The 18,639-nt window shown below is 41.2% G+C and overlaps 1 long non-coding RNA gene across 1 annotated transcript; it reads left to right on the top strand.

Moving 5' to 3' along the window:
- Positions 1–936: 936 nt before the first annotated feature.
- LOC117515046 lies at positions 937–15,273 on the top strand. The gene is made up of 3 exons (XR_004562013.1): positions 937–947; positions 6,243–6,257; positions 15,201–15,273. It is a non-coding gene; the product is annotated as an uncharacterized LOC117515046 (long non-coding RNA).
- The last annotated feature ends 3,366 nt before the right edge of the window (positions 15,274–18,639 follow it).

Below are 18,639 nucleotides of genomic sequence, written 5' to 3'. Positions count from 1 at the left end.
CGGAGGTCTACAGATGACTCCTTGGACTTCATGCTTGGTTTGTGCTCTGACATGCATGCTCAAATGTGGGACCGTATATGTAGACAGGTGTGTGTCTTGCCAAATTATGTCCAATCAACTGAATTTACCCCAGGTGGACTCCAATTAAGCTGCAGAAACAGCTCAAGGATGACCAGTAGAAGCAGGATGCACCTGAGCTCAATTATGAGCCTCATGGCAAAGGTTGTAAATACTTATGTAAATGGTATTTTCTTTTTTTAAATAATTTTTCAACAATCTTAAAAGAAAATTTTTTTTCACCTTGTCATTATGGGGTACTGTGTGTATAATTTTGAAGAAAAAAATGAATTTCATCCATTTAGGAATAATGCTGTAACATAACAAGATGTGGAAAAAGTGAAGCGGTGTGAATACTTTCCAGATGTACCATACTTCATTTGACTACTTCCTGAAACTACAGAGTGTCACCTGTAGTTTCAATCCCTGTTCTAGATTATCTTTGACTCACAGCCAATCCTGAAGCCCGGAGAATGTCACATGGGTAGCAAAAGTCACATTTAAGAAAACAGCCAACACACACATAGTTTTTTGTTGTTGTTTTTTTTGTTTGTTTGTTTGTTTGTTTGTTTGTTTGTTTTTTGCACATTTGTGAATCTGGTTACACACGCACAAATCAAAATACATACATTTTTTTTTTTTTTACACATATGTGGATCTTGTTACACATTTGTGGATGTGGTTACATACACACATCAAAATACACATTTGTAAATCCCTTTGTTACATTAATGGCCCCATAGCTTTGCTGCATAATAAGCATGTTGATGATGACGTTTGAAAGACAGTAAATACATATTTCAATTACGTAACTGGCTTTAATCATACATGTTGTCAGGATTTGGTATGCGCTTTTGTTTGTTTTTAGTTATTTTAGGTGAATGTTTTCTGTAGGTGTTTACTCTCTTGCTGGTCTCTTTCCTGCTTGGGCTTTCTCTGTTCCTATTTCTCTTGTCTGTCTCTTGGTGCTTGGTGGTGGGAGTGTCACTTGTTTGGCCACACCCTTGTTCTGGTGCTTTCCACACACCTGTTCCTAATCTGTAGCTCATCACCTGGGTGTATATAAGCTCCACTGGTTGCACTTGTTTCTCGCCAGATTGATGCACCTTGTGCCTTCTCTCCAGCTCTGTTCTCATGTTTTCTTGTCTCATCGTGTTTTCGGATCACTTGCCAGTTTGTTTGACCACACCCTTACCTGATGTTTTTTTGTACTGTTGCTTCTCTTGGACTGCCTTCTTCTTCATTAAACCGTTTTACTCTGCAAAGCTGTGTTTTTGAGTCGTGCACTTGGGTCCAGCCATTTCTGTCCACCACACTTGATAGATCGATCTGGCCAAGTATGGACACAGCCGACTCTGACCCTTTTCAGCGGGCAGTACGCCATCACAGCCAGCAGCTCGCATTGCAGGAAGACCAGCTCACTGTTCTGAGCACATGATTCAGTGAACTCGCAAAATACCAAGAATCCTTCATGTCTTCTGTGAGCACACAGATAGGGCAACTACTGTCTAAACTCAATCATCAGGCCAGCTTAAAGACGACTACCAGCGACACCAGCACTCTACTTCGAGGGTCATCAGCAGCCTCACCGGCTTTCATCTCTGAACCAGTGTTTTGTAACCAGCTTTCTCATCTGGAGTGCTTCTCCAGCAAGACAGGAGACGTGAAACCTTTTATCACCCAGTGTGAGTTACATTTTGAACTTATGTCAGCAGTGTTCCCATCAAAGAGGGTGAAGATAGCATTCATAATAACTCACCTGACCAGTTGGGCTACAGCATGGGCAACAGCGGAATGGAGTCACCAGTCTCCCCCTTGTTCTTCTCTCCAGGCTTTCATCACAAGACTGCCGCAGGTGTTCCAGCACATGTCCCCGGGATATGAATCAGCATGGCTGATTATGCCATGGACTTCCACATCCTGGTGGCAAAGAGTGAATGGAACCCAGGAGCACTCCGTGATGTGTTATTTCATGGGTGATCCAGAACCATCCAGCACCACGTCGACCTTCCTGAAGATCTCAATGAACCCATCGCCTTAGCCATCCAGACTGATCGGTGGTTGAAGGATCATCCTCACTGAGAAAATCCTTCATCATCCTTCTCATCCGCCTCACATTCGACCAGCATGCCCTTGGCCAGCTGCGCAGGCTCCGACTCACCTTCTCACAGCACTGAAAACTGATGCAGCTGGGAATAACTCGTCTCTCAGAGGAGGAACGTCAGTGGTGCTGGGATGCAGGACTGTGTTTTTATGGTGGTCAGGCTGGTCACATGATCTCTGTCCAGTCAGGGGTGCTCCCATGCGGTCCAGGTCAAGTTTGCGGGTGAGTCAAAGCTCTATTTCCTCCTCTATAGCTCAAAACGTTATCTCTGCTAAATTAATTTCTGATCATTCACCCGTGTCAGTGCCAGCATTCATTAATTGAGGTTCAGACGCTAATTTGTTGTTGTCCTCTCTCACCAGATCCCTCCGCTTTAAGGTATGTCTTATCTCACGCCCTCTGGTGGTGGGAACTGTGGATGGCCACAAATTAGGCAAAATAACCCACTGAACGCAGTCAGTACGCATGATCAGTGCAGATAACCATCTGGAACTAATTAGTTTTCATATTTTTGACAGTATGACTCACCTGGCCATTTTAGGGCACATGGCACATGGTTACAACTGCATGGACCTAACTTTGATTGGTCAAAACCTTGGATTCATTCTTGGGGTCCAGCCTGTGATAAGAACTGTTTAACTAAACCTGAATCACCTCAGTCGGCATCTAACCCAGACCTCACTGGGGTGTGGGGGGAGTTCTGCCATCTCCTGGGGCTCACCTCCACTCTCACCTCGGGCTACTATCCACAGGCCAATGGACAAAATGAGCATCTTAATCAAGAACTAAAAAAAGGACTCAGAATACTCGCCTCACAACTCCCTTCTCCATGGTCAAGTGAACTGTCAAGGAATGAATTAGCACATAATTGTTTACCCTCCTCATCCTCCGGCTTCTCTCCTTTTCATGTTGTCTATGGTCACCAACCATTGCTGTTTTCCTCCCCAGTCACTCAATCCTCTGTACCCTCGGTTGAAATCCCAGCCTGACCAGAAAATCACTAATGGCCCTTGGGCAAGGTCCTTATTCACCTAGTTGCTCCCGGTGTGTAGTGGGCGCCTTGTATGGCAGCACCCTCACATTGGGGTGAATGTGGGGCATTTCTGTCTAAAGCGCTTTGAGCGTCTGATGCAGATGGAAAAAGTGATATATAAATGCAGTCCATTTACCATATACCCTCAGCCCTCAGTCTCTTCTTCCGTTGTCGACAAACCTGGGAGCAGGCCAGAAGAACTCTCCTTCGCTCCTTGGCTTACTACAAGTCTGCTGCAGACCACAGGAGGTCCACTGCTTTTGCTTATTCTGTGGGACAGAAAGTCTGGCTATCTATGTGTTGCCTGCCTTTACGAGGACTGCCCAGGAAGATGGCTCCCAGGTTCTTTGGCCCCTTTCCTGTTTCCAAGATCATTAATCCAGTATTTGTCTGTCTCTGTCTACCTAGGTGTATACGCATCCTTCCCACCTCCCATGTCAGCCATGACAAACCCATGTGCCCCAGCAATTTATGACCTTCTGCCAGTCCCCCACCTCTCAGTGTGTGGATGGCCCGGCCTTCACCGTATGTCGTCTCCTGGACTCTCGTGGCCATGGTCGCAGCATTCAGCATCTGGTGGACTGGGAAGGTTATGGCACAGAGGAGCAGTCATGCATTCCCTCCTGTTTCATTCTGGATCCCTCGCTCATCACGGTACTCATCCTGCTGCTCCTGGGCCATAGGGGGTTGACCGTTGAGGGGGGGTACTGTCAGGATTTTGGTATGTGCTTGTGTTTGTTTTTAGTTATTTTAGGTGAATGTTTTCTGTGGGTGTTTATTCTCTTGCTGGTCTCTTTCCTGCTTGGGCTTTCTCTGTCTCTTGGCTGTATCTTGGTGCTTGGTGGTGGGCGTGTCATTCTGTTTGGCCACACGCTTGTTCTGGTGCTTTCCACACACCTGTTCCTAATCTGGAGTTCATCACCTGGGTGTATATAAGCTACACTAGTTGCACTTGTCTCTCGCCAGATTGATGCACCTTGTGTGTTATGTGTGGGACGCGGGTTTGAAGCCTGACCCAGCGTTTGACCGGACCCAGCGCAACAGAAGCAGAGACGGTTGGAATGAAAACAGATTTAATTAACAAACGGTGAATATGGTGAACAAATAAATAATAACGTCGACGGTCTGTGAGGTGGAAGACACGGCCCGCTACCCAGACAGTTCAAAGAGGCTGGAAGTCACAGCGGCGTTGGACCAGGAGCAGAACCAGAACCACGTGGCTGCGACGGAGCTGAGTCTGGGGAAGAGGAGAGACGGAGGTGAGTCCAAACACTCTACAACGCTGACAGATATTTTAAAGGTGCTCACAATCAGAATTTATACAGCAACAAACTTCCAGGCTCAATTTAGGGTCAGCATTCTCACCGGCAGGAGGTTCAAAACGCAAGCTGCGGGAGAAGCTGATCAAACAATTTACATAGCAGCTCAAACCGGGAGGCGTGAGGGAACACCAAACCCGCAGGTTCTAATAATGAAAATTATAGAAACCAAATTACCTTAGGAAGTGTGCTGTCTGACGGCAGACCTCACGAATCCTCTCCTCTTCATCAGAGACATAAACGTCAAACCCGAGTCGGCTTCAGCATCCAACGTAACGGTGTCACAAAGTTGAGTCTCTGGCACTGATCCACTGCATAGTCAGGGTTTAAATGCAGCAGCCCCTGATCAGGTAGAAATGAGCTGCAGGTGAGATTCCTGATCAGGGGACAACTAGCTGCAGGTGAGATTCCTGATCAGGGAACAACTAGCTGCAGGTGAGGTCTGCAAATTGCTCAGCTCCGCTCACGTGCCACCTGGTGGGAAACAAAGAAAACAAAAACCAGCCAAATAGCCCAGTCCATGACATTGTGCCTTCTCTCCAGCTCTGTTGTCATGTTTTCTCGTCCTGCTAGTCTCGTGTTTTCAGATCACCCGCCAGTTTTTTTGACCACGCCCTTGCCTGATGTTTTTTGTACTATTGCTTCTCTTGGAACACCTTACCATGTACCGACCCCAGCTAAGTTCTTCATTAAACTGTTTTACTCTACAGAGCTGTGTTTTGAGTCATGCAGTTGTGTCCAGCCATTTCTATCCACCACGCTTGATACACGTATTTTGATCTAAAATATTTTCATTTCTTTAACTTGCTTCAGCAAAGTATTGAGCAACAGTACATTCAAAGATGATGACAATAACCATTGTCCACCCCCACCCTAAAAAGAAAGCACCCTCTTTTTCAAACAGTTCATTTTCTAATTATTAATATAATGTGGTCACTACTTTTTTTCTGATAATTATAAATAATTTATATGGTGACAGAATTGAGATTTCCAGTTTTGTTTTGGCTCATTTCATTTATTAAAGTTTGTTTTAAATTAAATACCTTCAATATATCCATCCCTGCTTGTAAAACGAAATCTGTGAAACTGAAAGACTGTGATAGTGATGATTTATTATAAAGTATTAGAAACTTATCAAAGAGTGCCAATAACTGTTTTTAATTTATTTTCCCTTTTTGTTGTTATTCTAGCTTGGATATTGTGTATTAAACATTGTGAATATACAAAAGTGTTTAATTTGCATTTATCTGTGAACATATTTTAAATTCTGTCTTTAAAATTCAGGCGTGCCAATCATGCTGACCAGGTTGAATGTGTGCACAATGACAGGGTGGTTGCTGAATTCACTACTGTTTGCTGTGAGGATGAATCAGGTTGCTGCAGAATGTTTTTTTTTCTCCCCCTCCAGTGCCACGCTCACATCCTCTCTAACCATCCAGGCAATAAAAATCCAATGTTTCTCTCTAGTTATGCTGGTATCTGGGACAGCTCACAGTTGCACGTGCAGTGCTTGTCAGCCAGCTGCATCGTCACCCTGCAAATCCATCTGATATGCACGTGACCCAGACTGAGAGATGGGTGACAAGAGGTTCTGCTGGGATGGGAAAGTGGGTTGTCACTGACAGCAAAAGATTAGAGGTATGGATTTGGAGTAATGATGTAGCGTAGGTGTGTATGAAGATGTGTAAATGAAAAACTGAGGGCACATCCAAAATAGACACACTGACAGGTTTGATCACATTTGGTGGTTGAGTGTTGAAAAGTACCCGAATAAGACAGGGAACCTCAGAACAGCTCAACCATGCGATATATCAGCCCTATCTGAACACTGGAAAGGTATTTTGAGAAATATGATGCAACACATCTCAGGATGTCTTTGGAATAGGTACTGTGACAATGTACATCAGATAGTTGTACAATGGCTTGCAAAAGTATTCAGCCCCTGTATTTCACACATTTTAATTTGTTTATGACATTTCAAATACAAAAAGTAAACCAGGCTTCTCAATATAAAAATTTCTAAAATTATCTTCCTTAAATTCAAACTGGAAGTAAATCTCTACAACCTGATATAAATTAATTAAAAATATAAAAGCCAAGATGATGGGCTGCATAAGTAATCAGCCCCTTTGGTATAATACCTGTAAATAATCAGTTTAATTGCCAGTTTTCTTCAGACAAATCAGGGGATGGATACATGAACATTTCCAAGCCACTGAATATGTCTTGAACTTTATTTACATCAGTTATGAAGAAATACAAACAGTATGGCACTCTATGGTAAATCTGTGTGGAGCAGACAGTTCTGAAAAACTAAGTGACTGTGCAAGAAGGAGAAGAGTGAGGAAAGCCACCAAGACACCTAGACAACCCAGAAGACGTTATAGGCTTCTGTGGCTGTGATTGGAGAAATTGCACAGTGCAAGTTTTGGATTTTATATCCCCAGTTATACAGCGTCATGATGAAGTGGAGCAGAGGAGGATTTTCTTAAAAAGACCTACAATTCACCTACAATTTGCCAGAAGGTACATATGAGATGCAAGCCTAGATTTGATGTTTTAGTGAAAGAAGATCCTCCTCTGTACCACTTCATCATGAAGCTGTATAAATGGAGATACAAAACGCAGAATTTACACAGTGCACGATTTCTTCAGTCACAGCCACAGAAGCCTAAAACGTCTTCTGGGTTGTCTGGGTGTCTTGGTGGCTTTCCTCACTCTTCTCCTTCTTACACAGTCAGTTTTTCAGAACTGTCTGCTCCACACAGATTTACCATAGAGTGCCATACTGTTTGTATTTCTTCATAACTGATGTAAATAAAGTTCAAGACATATTCAGTGGCTTGGAAATGTTCATGTATCCATCCCCTGACTTGTCTGAAGAAAACTGGCAATAAAACTGATTATTTCCAGGTATTATACCAAAGGGGCCCATTACTTATTACTTACTAGAGATTTGTTTTCAGTTTGAGTCTAAGAAAGATAATTTTAGAAATTTTTATATTGAGAAGCCTGATTTACTTTTTGTATTTGAAACGCCATAAACAAATTAAAATGCGTGAAATACCAAGGGGCTGAATACTTTTGCAAGCCATTGTACAACTATCTGATGTACATTGTCACAGTACCTATTCCAAAGACATCCTGAGATGTGTTTTGCAAGCCACTGTATGTGTGGGATTGTACCACAGGGGGCACTGGTCTTGTTAGAGCTACAATAAGGTGTTAGACCCAAAATAACCCAGCAGCAAAAATTTAAATACGTTGGGCAGACGTTAAGTTTGGTAAGGTTTATCGTTAGTCAAGTCCATAAGAGGTCGGGCAGTTATTTTGAAATTCTGCCCATTTTGTCCACAATCCCTCAATTTTCCAAATGTTTAATGCAGTATTTTTGTTGAAGCTGACATCCTCCACTACAAACACATCTTGATTACTTCATTTCAGCTGCACTGCGGTGGTGTACTGAGGTAAAATGACAAAAGTTCATTCACTGTCTCAACCTTTTTGACAAGAAGTTGAGGGTTAAGATTCACCTTAAAGCAAGTTTTTACTTTTACGCTGCAGCATGTCTGCATCACCCCTAGCCAGCACAAACAGCAGAATTATTAAGACCCAAATAAAACAAAGGCTCGCAGCCGCCGTGACGCTCCGCCACAGGAAAAACACCTCTGTTGGAAGCCTTAAGGACAAGTTGGAACATGTCCAGCTGTTAAACAATTTCTCATATACTCACTCCACTGAAAGCCATCAAAAGCCGCCTGGATTTTACAAATGGTTATCAACACGGAGGTGTTTTTCCTGTGGCGCCGCACCGCGCCGGCTACGTCCCGACGCGCGGACCCGTCCGCACGTCTTTCATTAAAAAAATCTCCTTTAACAGTGGAATATCCGGATAAAATGCTGAAACCGACTTCTTCTGAAACTTCTCTGTTCTCTCACGACGTCCTGGATCAATAGAGCCTGAAATGTGGAGGTTTTCAGCTTGAAACAGGCTGACGACGGCGCCTGAGAGCGCTGCACGACGTCTCACTCCGTGGGAAGTCCTTAAAGCGACAGTATCACCTCAAAATCTCTCATCAGCCGTTAAAATTTTCACCGAAAACCAGCTTAATTTTTCGACCCGTGTCCACTTCGATGTGTCTCACAGGTTTAGAAAAAAGTTTGATCAAACAAAGCGCCAGTCTCTCAGCAACTTCTCAGACAAAGGAATTCCGACGAGGGGCTGGACGACTCCTCCCACAAGGAGTGCTCACAGGTGAATGACGTCACCGACAGGCGTGGAAAAACTCACGCATGCGCACGAGGGTTCAAGCATGTCTGACATAAAAACATATGAATGAAATCCATCTAGTTTTTGAAAAAAATAAAAAGGACCTATACTTTATGGACAGACCTTGTAGTATCCTACTGTAACATAAGGACATTAGGCTATGGTAGATTAGATTACATTACATTACATTAGATAGAATTTTAGTGATCCCTTGGGAAGACTCCCTCAGGGAAATTGAGGTTCCAGCAGCTTTGCATAGCAGCACACAGGGTAAGAAGCACACAGATTACTAACAGTGAAAGTCAAAAGCAGTTTGCAACATAAATCCACAACATAAATACCAGACATACTGATCAATACTGGTTTACTGGCTACTACTGTTCCTCTCTTTCCCGTCCTGCACTTGGGAAGGAGCAGTCTGTGGCTGAAGAGGCTCCTCTGGTTGCTGATGACGGTGTGCAGAGGGTGACTGGCATCGTCCACAATGTCCAGCGGTTTGTCCAGTCTTCTCTGCCACCGTCACCAGAGAGTCCAGCTTCATGCCAACCATGGAGCCAGCCCGCCTGATCATTTTGTCCAACCTGGATGTGTCCTTCTTGGATGTGCTGCCCCCCCCAAAAAAAAATAATGTACAAAAATTGACAGATAATCCACATAATCTTCAGACAGGAGGCCGTGATCATTTGACCAAAGAATAGATTGATCATGTGACTGAACAAGAAGTAAATATTATTCTTATACTTATTTTTGCTTAGTAAGGGAATTTGCAAATGCACCTGAAAATTCAAGCCCAGTCTCATAGTTTTTTTTTTCATCCTCCCTTCAAGAAATGAGTCAAATTTTCGTGATTTTTTTTTTTTTTTTTACTCACTATTACTAACCCTACTCCTACCCCCAACCCTAACCTTAACCACCCTTACCCCCCGCTTCACTTTTAAATTCGTGCAGCCATCACGGAATGTATTAGAATGAATTTGTGCTGCCATGACGAAGATGAGGCGCTTTTCGTCACAATATCACGAACCAATAGATTAATGTATGATGGTCTAGTGGTTAAGGTGTTGGGCTTCAGTCCAGAAGATGATGGGTTCAAATCCCCGCCTGACTGGAAAATCACTAAGGGCCCTTGGGCAAGGCCTTTAATCCCCCATTGCTCCCGGTGTGTAGTGAGTGCCTTGTATGGCAGCACCCTGACATTGGGGTCAATGTGAGGCATAATTGTAAAGCGCTTTGAGCGTCTGATGTAGATGGAAAAGCGTTATATAAATGCAGTCCATTTACCATTTAGATGAATTTGGACATATTTTAAAGAGACTCTTTTTTTCATCTAGACTGAGAAATAACACAAACATTAACATTCTTCTCTACAAGAGTCAAGACAGAAGTCAGACTACCAGAGCAAGAATTTTAGCTGAGGAAGCAAAACGTCCTCACGTCAAGCAACCCAGTCCAGTTGAAGATTCAAGCTTCTCTACAAACATTAAAAGCAATCGTAGTGTAAAATAAAAGTTTCTTTGGACAACTTCTTTTGCTGCACACTGGTGAGATCAAGGTGACACAAGAAACAGAGCAGATTCAGTCATTTCATGTCACGGTGGTTTCAAACCTGCTGAAGGACAGCCCACATTTTCAATACAGAATCACCTTCCCAGTTGAATTAAAGCAGTAAATGTGTCAAACGCAACATCCACAGTGCTGTGCGAGCTGAAGAATTTTCATGTCCCAATAACACTGGTCAAAAAAAAAAAAAAAAAAATCTTGCATGGACTTTGAGGACTGATTTGGGGCAATTTTGGAGTGCTGATTCCATATTAATGGATTTCACAAAAGTTGCTCATTCAGTCACGCGTTTGACGCCATTAATCATTCACAAAAGCAGCTTCAAAAGCATTGTTTTTGAATCAGGTTCGCAAAATGTGAACAAGAGCCGTAATATCGTTTACAGTGTTGCCAGAGTTACTTTGAAAAGTTACTTTATTAGTTACTTTATGCAGTTACTTTATCAGCATCTGTCGACAACTTGTAACTAATAAGTAATGTAACTAATAAAGTAACAAGTAATCTAACTTGGTTACTTTTAAGACTGAGTAATCATCAGAGTAACTAATAGTTTTCTGAAACTCAGTCTTACATTCAGCAGCTGCTAATGAAATAACTGTATAATGTAACTAATAAAGTAACTTTTCAAAGTAACTGTGACAACACTGATTGTTTAAGGTGTATGAGACTGCAACTTTTACTTCAATGCTTGATATGAGAAATATGTTTTCATATATCAAAAACATGATGTGATTGGCAAAAAACTAACACCAGATTTGGATTCAGTGCCCCTAAATTACCCAAAATCTATTGAAAAACTCCATGAAAGAAAATCATGTTGACCAGTACAATGTGTAACACTGAGCATTTTTTGTCGTTTTTTGCAGCTGCCCTCATTTGTTCAGTGTTGCCACAAGAGATCATCATCACCATCATCTCCATTATAAAAGGGATTTTTATAATCAAATCAAATCAATTTTATTTATATAGCGCCAAATCACAACAAACAGTTGCCCCAAGGCGCTTTATATTGTAAGGCAAAAGCCATACAATAATTACAGAAAAACCTCAACGGTCAAAACGCCCCCCTATGAGCAAGCACTTGGCTACAGTGGGAAGGAAAAAATCCCTTTTAACAGGAAGAAACCTCCAGCAGAACCAGGCACAGGGAGGGGCAGTCTTTTGCTGGGACTGGTTGGGGCTGAGGGGAGAGAATCAGGATGCATAATGTGCATAAAATGCTTTAGCACAAGGGTTTTTTTCTTCATCCTGATGCAACCCCAGGTCAAAGGGGAAAAAAAAAAGCATAATGTACATCGTTTTAATGGAAGGAGGGAAAAAACATGAGTATCCGAAACAAAGACAACACACAGCCTCTACACAGAAAAGAACTGGCCATGAATGTACTTGTGTTGAGAGATATTTGCTGCAAAACACCTGAGAATCTGGGATAGCAAAAATTGTATCTGTTCTAAAAACACACATGAAGATTATTTTTCTCTTCGGCAAACTACACAACTGTTACACCTTGTTAAATTTATGCAGATCCTGTTCCGATTGCAGCCTTTAAATACGAAACTCATTGTCAGTATTCTGTCTGCTGAGACCAGTGTTGTATAAAGTACCGGAAAATCACACTTAAGTAAAAGTACAGATACCCATTAAAAAAATGACTTTGGTAGAAGTTCAAGTAACCGATTGAAATGCTACTCAAGTAAAAGTCTTAAAGTATCTAGTATTTATTGTACTTAAGTATGACAAGTAATGTACAACTAAATGTACTCATGTATTGAAGGTAAAAGTACAAGTAAATGTTAATAATAAAAAACGGACTGATTTTTTTAATAAAAGTTTATCTAGGCTTGTAAATGACTGGTAGTATTAGTCAAAATACTGAAAATTGTGCACATCACACAAAAACACTTCAGAAGCAAGGTTTCAAAACCTAAACAAGAGTAGGCTACTCACTAGGTGTTCACAGAAAACAGTTATTTTTTCTGTATGTATTTATTTGTTTTTATTGTTACATGGTTTTATCTTTTCTGTTGTTTTGTTTCATTAGGTTCTTTTTGTCGCTTTCTCTAAAATTGTATTGTAACATTAGTCTATTATTATTGACTATTATTGTCTGTTATGTAGACTATTATTGTTGTTGCTATTATTATAATATATGAATAAAAATAAATTTAAAAAATTACCATTTGACTCTTTTATGACAACGAACACAAATCAACACAAACGTGCTGATGCGAACAGCTTAATGCTACCTTTAACATTGAAAATGCCATAGACATGCTAACGCGTTAGCATCGGTCCTGTTTTTCAGTTATAAAATACATCTATCAACTGTTTCAGAAGACCATAACAGGTCGGTTTAACATAAAAATATTAAATATTACTCACAGACATATGCTCTTCAGGGTTTTAGCGGGAAAAAAATTTGGATAAAGTTAAATAATATCCAGGAATTGTAGATTGAAGCACTGCTTCGACCTGCGAATCACTGCTTCGATTGGTTCAAGGTTCGAAGTAAAGCCGCACTGCAGAAACGTTGATTACAGAACCGCTGCAGGTCTGTAATAAATGCAGAGAAATTATAATTTTCCTGACGAACACCCCACAACTGCAAAAGAGCCTACCGGACAAGCCTCATGACAAATCGGCCTGACTTCATTGCAGTCACTAGTAATCAGTGGTGTCTCTGGGTGAAAACACAACTTTTTTCATGTGTGTGTGTGTGTGTGTGTGTGTGTTGTTTTTTTTTTGTAATGAGTAATGGCATGGCACATAGAAAATGTATCGGAGTAGAAGTATGCAATTAAGGTCGAAAATGTAGTGAAGTAAAAGTGAAAGTAAGCTGAATTTAAAAACTCAAGTACAAAGTCTCCCAAAACGTACTTAAGTACTTTGTTACTATACAACACTGGCTGAGACACCTGTATGTCATCTCAGCATTATAGTCGCTCCTCCAACAGAATTTTGTGTTCGATTACCTGATATTCTGTCATCTCTTTCTGAACGTGGCCAGCAGAAAGATGTGGCCATAACGCCGTGCAAAACGCTAAAACTCTGCTGTATCTTTCAGTGAGGACATTATTACGTCTATCAAGGTTGTAATAAAGTCACAGCTGTTTATTTATTTATTTGTCTGTCTTTAGCAGGATTATGTCAAAACCACTGCACGGATTTTGATGAAATTTTCACCACAGATACACATGACACCATGGAATACTCCATTAAATTTGGAGGTGATCCGGATCCTGGATCAAAATTCACTTTATATAGGATTTGGAGGATTATGTCAAAATTACTTGATAGATTGTCACCATATTTGCACCACAGATACACATTAGGGCATGGAAGACTCCAGTGAATTTTGGAGGTGATCCGGATCTGGATTCTAGCTCAGAATTTCCCTCACTCAAAAAACTGACTCATTGAATATATGTAGTGCCAACTTCTTCTTTGTCTTTCGGCTGTTCCCATTAGGGGTCGCCACAGCAGATCAATCGTTTCCATCTCACCCTGTCCTCTGTATCTTCCTCTGTCACACCAACCACCTGCATGTCCTCCCTCAGCACATACATAAACCTCCTCTTTGGCCTCCCTCTTCTCCTCCTGCCTGGTGGCTCCATCCTCAGCATCCTTCTCCCTATATACCCTGGGTCCCTAAATTAAATTATTATTAAATTATTATTATTTAGGGTCCCTAAATTAAATTAAATTATCTTGCATGGATGTGCTTTATTTATTTGAGCTACATATATTTATTAGATGGAAATCCTGCACATAACTGAATTGAGTTTATCCACTGAGTCATTTTTTTAGTGTAGGCTTTGAAGGATTACATAACAAAAACGGATTCTCACCAAATTTGCACCACAGATACATATTAGGGCATGGAAGACTCCACTGAATTTTGGAATCAATGGACTGCATTTATATAGCACTTTTCCATCTGCATCAGATGCTCAAAGTGCTTTATACATCAATGCCTCACATTCATCCGATGTCAGGTGCCCACTACACACTGGGAGCAACTAGGGGATTAAGGACCTTGCCCAAGGGCCCTTAGTGAATTTCCGGCCAAGATGGGATTTGAACAGAGGATCCTCTGGGCTCATCTGGATCCGGATTCTATATAGGTTTTTAAGGATTATTTCAAAACTACTTTATGAATTCTCACCAAATTTGCACCACAGATACATATTAGGGCCTGGAAGACTTAGAGGTGATGCGGATCTGGATTGGTGGATGTCAGAAATCTGTGATTGCTCTTGTTGTCTGTGTCATTTTCACTGAGAAGTTACAGCATCTCGCCGTGCGTCACATGCAGTCTGCTGATTCAGAAATTCAGCTATAACGACTGCTGTGACAGTTTTTCTGCCACCGACATGTGAATGCAGAAGGTCGTTTACTCTCCTCGCACCATTGCAGCCACACTGAGCACTGCCACAGTGGAGAAGATGCCATGGGCGGACAGATGTACTGAGGAATTAGTGAGGAAGTTTGATGTTTTAATCCCAGAGCGAGCCGGATTCTAGCCACATTTGTGTCCAGACCTCAGGGAATAACACTCAAATCCCGCTCAACACGCTTCCCGCTCAAGGCGGTTTGCCATCTTAGTTATGAGCACTGTTGCAAGAAGGTCGTGGGATCGCTTCCCACCTGGTCTGTTACGTGTGGAGTTTGCAAGTTTGTGTTTGTTCCCACTGGGTGCTCCGGCTTCCTCTCGCTTCCAAAAACATACAGATTAGCTGACTCTGAGACCCCATTCACACTGGAATTGGAAATCTGGTTTGAGCAGGATTTGGGCTGAATCCACCTCAAGCCAGATAGGTTTTCTCCTGAATGTGAACAGTGCACATCTGATTTAAGTTGAGGTCTGAATGCAAATGTGGCTAAAATCCGGCTAGCTCAAGGATCATGACATCACACTTCCTCACTATGTCACAGGCGTCACAGTGTTCTCTCCACTGGGGCGGCACTCAAACTTTTTCCCTGCTGTGCCTTCTTGTCAAGAAAATCCATCAAATGTGCTCTGACGTTCAGAACCACACACACACAGCCCCCTGTCTAATCAGACACACACACACACACACGGCTTGAATTTGGCCTGAGTTGGATTAAGTTTGGATTTGTTTGTTGGATGAGCTGGATTTGAAAAGCAGGTCTAAACACTGTCTGGCGAGAAAGCAATCCAGACTGAATCCAGCTCGACCAAATGGTCCCCCCCTAAAAATCGGTCCACCCTGCCTTCACTGCACCTTCACTGTGCGTACATCATTTCAGAGCATCAGCAGCAATTCACAGATTATCACCTTGTTTCTGCTTCAAACTGCACTCCAGTCATCATCTATCTCAGTGACAGATATCTGAAGCTTTGTACAACAATCTTTCCCACATAAATTCACCATTATTTCATAATGAAAGACAGTAGTGATCAGCGCGCCACAGCAGCACAACTGAGACTGAATCTCTGAGTCTGACTCTCTGCACCCGAAGCGATCAAAGGGAATAATGTGATTATTAACCATCAGATGACAAAGTAAAACCACTTAAAGCATTGTAATGTCAGTTTTAAGCAGAAGCAAGGCCATTTTAAGCAGAAAGGAGGCGGTAATTGGTGAATCACTGCTGACGCTCTGAAATGATGCATGCGCAGTGACATCCTAGTCTCATGTTTTTTGTTTTTTGTTTTTTTTTTTCGTGCTCCCGTGACGAAATATGTCAAGTTTTCGTGACGGGGTTTTTTAACTCACTATTCCTAACCCTACTCCTACCCCCGACCCTAACCTTAACCAACCCGACTCCCCCGTTTCAATTTTAATTTCGTGCAGCCATCCCCATATTTTGTGCTGCTGAATCACGACTTGCCGTGAGACCAGGTTGGCAGTGAAGGCAAGGTGGACTGATTCTTGGCGGGGGGGCGTTCGGTCATCGACACCAGATTGTCAACCCCAGTCTAAACAGGGTCCACAGGTGTGCCTACAAGTGTGAATAAGTTTGTCTGTCTATATATGGTCATAGCATCCTGACGAGGGCGCCTCACACTCTATACCTTCTGGGATAGGCTCCAGCAGTTTTTATGTTTTTCAGAGTAATTTATTTTTATGGTATGGGCATCTTCTTCCTTATTTTCTGAATATTTTTGTTCTTCTGTTTTTCAGACCAATTTTTTTTCAGAGTTTAGAGAGCATTTGAAGACACATTCATTCATTCATTAAGAGCTTGATTTGGTAACAAACATGACATTGTTCAGTTTAATCAAGTTTTACTTTGATCTGGGTTTAAGACACTGGGAGACTGTCCTGTCTTTAAATCATATAGATGGTTTTATCATTAGTTTGTCGACTCTACACAGGCACCTGAGGACTATTTCAGAGAAAAAAAATTACTACGAAAAACGGGGGGGATTACCACAAATAACAACAACAACAACAACAAAAATAATAACTCTGAAAAACAGGAAAATAATTACTCAGAAAAACTGGAAAAATGGTAAAAAAAAAAAAAAAGTTTTTAAAAAAACCTGAAAAAACAGAAAAAAAATAGTCAAAAAACAAACCTAAAAATAATTACTCAGAAAAACAGAAGTAATTATTCAGAAAAACAGACAAAAAATTAATTACTCAGAATTAAAAAAAAAATAAATAAATAAATAAATTTATCAAGTGAATGCAATATGATTCCGTAATTTCCAGCATTATTTAGATTCTAAAATATGTTTTAAATTTTGAAGTTGCTATGTAGCCCTACAAATCCTGAAACGCAAGATGTTTAGAGTTACTAAACCCACCAAACTACATGAAGTGCTCTGGATCAAATGACTCAGCTGCATCTGCCTGGCAGGAATATTCCAGCAGCATGTTAAAAAAATAAATAAATTACCTGTTAGTCATGCTGACAGTCGCTGTCTGGGAACAAAGTCTACTCCGATTACAAAATACGGGGTGGAAACTCACGTGGGTTTGATGATTAGAATGGAGAACACTACCAACCTCACACAGGGACACAGAAAGAGCAAACCAGTGAGACCCAGACAAAGGTCTTCATTCTGACTTTCCCCCTACTCCAGACATTCCTTCCCTACATTCCACGGGGTGTAGGTGGAATTAATGTCCCACTAATGATTTTAACAGTGGGACAGCATGTTAATGAACCCACCCCCAAATGCACAGCAAGAGAGAGACTTGTAGTTTTTATCTGCTTGAGTGAGCTTCTCAGTGTCCGAAGGAATGTTGCTAAATCTAAAGGCACCTTGACACGTGCATGAATTTGACCCCCGTACTGGCGCACAATCTTGCGTGCCAATGAAACTCCTCGTAAACTGTTGTAAACTTGCGTGGACCGCATGGTGGTGTGCTGGTGTACAAAGAAAATTTTGAAATGGTCAAAATTTCTAGCATGCATAAATTTCATGCCACTTGCATAAACTAGTTGTGAACATTACACAACCTATTCAAAAACACTGCGTGTCAGTGCTTGTCATTGTGCACAGGGCATCTGAACCTATTAGATTATGATGAGCTGTTACATCTATAACAAACATAACTTCACAGAGAAGTTATCTACGTAACTCAAAAGTAGGAATGAACATGCAACTGTTTTACCAAACCATTACTATATATATTATATTTAATATTATATTATTATTATATTATAAATAATTATCTTTGAGACAAGATTCCAAATGCGTTCTCCAGCACACGACATGCATGAGACAACCTGCAGCTGTACACTCTAACAAATGTAATTAATACTATTATTTTCAATATACTTGCAATTGTTAATTTTAGGGATTTAAGTATAATGTTTCATTTGATTTAATTAATTTCAACTACAATATTGTTTTGCACTTAATTGACAATGTTATGTGGAAAAAGTTACTTTAGCTTTATCAATTAAATTCAACATTTTATTTCTTAGAGTGTAGATAATTTCTCTGTGATTCTGGAAGCGATGAGAGAATGGTTTCATCAACCAAGTTCTGAGAGTAAATGCGTCATCGGCTATGAAATTATTATTTTATATACCGTGACGTCAAGTGGAAGAAAACACGGGATCAAATTCATGCAAGTGTCAATATGCCTTACAGGTCTCAGCACACCTTCCATCTTCATATCCACTGTTGCCTGCATCCACTGATCACAGAGGTAACATGCTAATAAATCTTAGCTTGTTGTCCTGGATCTCCTCTCTCAAGCTTTCCAACTGCAATCACCATTTTTTCCACGTTGATCCGTTGAAGGTTTAAGTCTTTGGCACATTTTGTTGGCCCTGGGGTGGATGTGAATGAGAAGATCCTGTACATACA

Source organism: Thalassophryne amazonica, chromosome 8 (assembly GCF_902500255.1).
Source record: "Thalassophryne amazonica chromosome 8, fThaAma1.1, whole genome shotgun sequence".
Taxonomy (NCBI): Eukaryota; Metazoa; Chordata; class Actinopteri; order Batrachoidiformes; family Batrachoididae; genus Thalassophryne; species Thalassophryne amazonica.
Note: the sequence above shows the minus strand (reverse complement) of the source record. Positions and strands in the feature narration are given on the sequence as shown.